Source organism: Halichoerus grypus, chromosome 4 (genome assembly GCF_964656455.1).
Source record: "Halichoerus grypus chromosome 4, mHalGry1.hap1.1, whole genome shotgun sequence".
NCBI lineage: Eukaryota > Metazoa > Chordata > Mammalia > Carnivora > Phocidae > Halichoerus > Halichoerus grypus.
Window position 1 is genome coordinate 68,180,393 of NC_135715.1, and position 4,346 is coordinate 68,184,738.

Below are 4,346 nucleotides of genomic sequence, written 5' to 3' on the forward strand. Positions count from 1 at the left end.
GAGAAATTCTGAATCCTTGATGTGATTTACAAAGCCCAGTGGGATCTAGACCCTACCACTCCCATCTCCTGCTATTCTTCCCTCAGTCCCATGCAGAACTCCCAACTCTGCCTTAAAAAGACCGGTTATGTCTTTGACTCTGGTCGGTCGTTTGCATTTGCTGATCCTCCTGCTCAGAATGCTTATCCCTGTGTATCTGCACCTGTTGTTTCCTCACTACACTCAAGTCTTTACTTAACTGCCATCAGAAAAAGTACCCCCCCCCCCCCGCTGACAATGCAATCTCAAGTAGCAACAGTCATCACACCACTTCTAGATTTTCTTTATAACGTGTCCTACCCGACATCACAGCACATATGCATTTGTTTCTTTGTATACTGTCTATCTCATCTTGCTAGAATGTAGGTTCCATGAGAGTGGGGACTTTTGAGATGCTCGCGGCTGATGCCCTGTCTCCATCTGGTGCCTGGCATATAGTAGGCACCTAAATATTTGTGGCATGAATGAGGTGGGAAACCAGAACAAATGTGTCAGCCTAATCAAAGATCCCTGGCCCATATCTCTGAAAGTCTCACCATACTTCTGCCAGTGGACAGTCACTACTTAGGATATACCAGTGCAGTACCTACAATATGAAGATAATTATCACTGAGTGGTATGAAATTATTAGGTAAAAGAAAGTCCTGATGGATTAAGAGGATGGCGCATAATAGGCTAGAAGTGCAGCAGTGTGAACTCTTGATAGAACCATGTACTAGATTTCATTTGGCACCCAGGTTTTGTCTCTCTAGGACTTCAGGGTTTTCTTAATGAGAAGATGGGGCAGTAATTGCAAAGGAGTTTTAAGGTACTGAGTGAACTATTGAGCATCATTCTGGTTCGGGCCAGCGACCCCAGCAGTGTTCATGCTGGGCCCAGGGGTTGGTGTGTGGCCTATTAGGCTGCTGGGTGTCCCTGAACAGCCCCTAGAACTTTAGAGCAGCTTCAGGATCCACCATGGTGGTCCGTCTCAGGCTCAGGTCAACCCACAGGTCTGAGAAGATATGGAGACTGGGGAATTCTAAGCCCTTTCTTTCTTGAAAGTTCTGTTCAAAGAGTATAAAATGGTGGTGGGGGAGTCCAATAGCTTCTTAGATTTATTTTCCAGAACCTCCTAAAAATGAAAGTTTCCTTAAAAAACTTAACGTCATATTCATTCTCCAAATGGAATTCTTGGGGGAAGTAGGCAGGGCATTGCACTGAGCAGACCCTCCCTGCCCTTTGCCTACAGCAGCTACTAGATCACATTGTTCTTGGTCCCATTGTCAGGTATAGCCTTTCCTCACATTGACCAAGGTCAGGGAGTAGAACCTCTTACATCAGCTGACCTCCCACCTCAGCTGCAGAAGCCTCCCTCACAAAGCTTAACCAAGGAACCTGATGGTTCTCCTCCTTCCATTACCTACCGCTGGAAGAGCCAAGCTGGGGACAACTTCCCATACTCATCCAGCAAAGGGTCCCTTACAGTGCTCCAGCCAGTCCTCAAATATAAGAAAAAGCACAGATAACTTACCATCTCATTAAGGAAGCAAGATATGCTCTTACCAAGACATTTAGAAAATACAAGCAAATATGGGGACGCCTGTGTGGCTCAGTCAGTTAAGCGTCTGCCTTCAACTCAAGTCATGATCTCAGGGTCCTGGGACTGAGTCCCGCATCGGGCTCCTTGCTCAGGGGGAGCCTGCTTCTTTCTCTGCCTGCCTCTCCCCCTGCTTGTGCTCTCTCTCTGTCTCCAACAAATAAATAAATAAAAGCTTAAAAAAAAAATACAAGCAAATATGGACTAACATAATATGGACTGCAAGAGAGGAGAGAGGAATGAAAACTAACAGACAAAAAAAGAATGGGATGGGTTTGTTCAGGACACTTTTCTTGTTGGAAGCCAGTCCGTTGTTACGGCAACCCTAGCGAACTACGGCAGGGGCAAGTCATGACCTTCCTCCAAAATCAGTTTATTCTTCCGGCATCCCTATTCCATTATTGTGACCTCTATTCTCATGGTCACCCAAGTTCAAAGCGTCTTCAAAATATCATAGAACTTTACTGATTATATAAATTGGATTAATAATGAAATCATGAAATTAAACCAAAAGAGAAAAGGTAGTGTTTTATTTTCTTTTTTTTTGAGTTAAGATATTTATTAGTGTTTATACAAACAAGCTGCACTCACTAATTCAAAAACAGGAGGGTTTTTTCCTCAGTAAGAGTAGTCTTTAACAGGACTCCATTTGAATAAGAATGCCATACCAATAGAATATATCCTGAACACAAGAAAGCAAGGAAGGATGTTACATTACACAGAACAGACATTCAGTTGGTTCAATCACAGTGAGTTACCCTTCCCACCGAATACTTATTTTTTATATTTATTACACATACTGCAGTCAGTTCAGTGTATGCCAACAATCACATGGTTTTAATATTTAGTAGCATGAAGCACACTTAACTGTTTCCAAAGGAATATGTGAGGTGGTGTTCCTCTCAGGGGCAGAAGTGACCGAGTTACTGTCTGTTCTTTAATGTTCCAACTAACCATTTCATTGCCTCATTGAGGCCAATGCCTTTGGTTGCTGAAGTTTTGAATATTTGCCATTTCTGGTCCTTCGGTGCAGGTAACCCAGGTGAACTTCCCATCTCTGAGGGAGTCATGGCCTGCTCCATGCCCTGCTCATTTGCAAACACCATCAGAATGGCTTTTCTCAGCTCTTCTTCCTCCAACATGGCAGTTAACTCTGATTTGGGAATGCCAATTTGGTCTCGGGACATGACTGCCTACTACAGAAATGACTGCATCTGTGTTTGAAGAATAACATCTCCAGTATGGCCTGATACTTGTCTGTCCTCCTCGATCCCAGACTTGGGATTCAAGGTTCTTGTATGTTACCGTCCCAACATGAAATCCAATAGTAGGAATAGTAGTAACCACTCGTCCAACCTACAATCTGTATAAAATGATAGTTTTTCTTGCTCCATTCAATCCCAAAATTAAAGTCCCCATTTCCTGGGTTTCAACCAAGACTGGAAAAAAACACTGGAGAAAAAGCCACCCATGATGAACCGACCATCCGCCCTTGTTGATGGTCAGAGACAGGCTCCAGCCTCGGCAGCAACTCCTATCCGAGCCTCGGCCCTGCCACTTCTGCTCACCTTGGCCTCCAGCTCCAAAGCAGCTCCCTTGGAAGTCAGGTCCACCAGCAGCTTCCTTATGGGACTCCCGGCGAGGATGACGGGCCGCGGCGACTATGCATCAGGATCAGCGACCTCAGAAAAGGTAGTGTTTTAAAATAGGTTTAGAAATAAGGCTGTATAATAAGGCTAGAAACATATACCAGCTGGATTCATACACTGACTAGAAAGACTCAGAATCATTCACTAATTTTCCCAAGACAGTGCAATCAATACGTGATGGATCATGTTTTGAACATGAGAGCTCATGCTCTTCCCTCTTTCCCAAAGCACCTGTCATTGTCTGTTTGTTCCGTCTTCATTCATTGATCACATATTATTATAAAACACTGGGGGGTACAGAGGTGTACCTGACACAGTCAATTCTATTTTATTTCCACAAACTTTATTGAGTGCTTAAAATGAGTTCTTCTTCTGTATGAAGTAGCCCTGACTTATGGCAATGGCCCAAGCCCAGCCTTATCCCCAAGGGGCTGAGGGGTGGGGGGGGGGTCATGGATAGAGGAGGAGATGGAGACAGATAAACAAACAACAATCCAGTATATTGTGTGCCCGCTCAATGGTACAAATGAGAAGTTTGGGTGACGTGATTCCAAAGGTTCTTTCCAGGAATGATTACTTTATGACTCACTATTATCTGTACCATGTAGTAGCACCAGCTTTTCTGTGAAATGTTTATGCTACTATTAAATATTATTTAACTTCTGTATGATTTAATTTTTTATAAAGTTCAAATCTTGCATCCCAAATTAGATTTGAAGTTTCTTAAGGCAAAGACTGTTCTTACCTTTTTTGCTTCCCTAGCAAAAGTCAGAACTCAGTAACTATAGATTCACTGACTATGAATGTAAATTACTTTCAAATAAACAGATATCCATGCTCTCTCCTCTTTCTATTTTACCTTCCCCATATACTAAATACTGGTGATGCAGAGTATTTATGTCCGGAGAGGTTGCTGGCTGGGATGGTCTCCCTTTTTCTCCCTATACTTGTTTTATAAGCTTAAGCCTTTAAAAAAAAAAAAAAGGTACTTAATAGCATGAGGAAATTACACTATTAAGTGAAAAAGAGCAGAATATAAAATAGTATACATAGAATATATCCCAGTTTGAATAGAGAAA

General features: G+C 42.7%; 1 pseudogene; it reads right to left on the reverse strand.

Moving 5' to 3' along the window:
- Positions 1–2,541: 2,541 nt before the first annotated feature.
- Positions 2,542–3,090, reverse strand: LOC118519263 (ADP-ribosylation factor-like protein 1 pseudogene; annotated as a pseudogene).
- Positions 3,091–4,346: the final 1,256 nt, after the last annotated feature.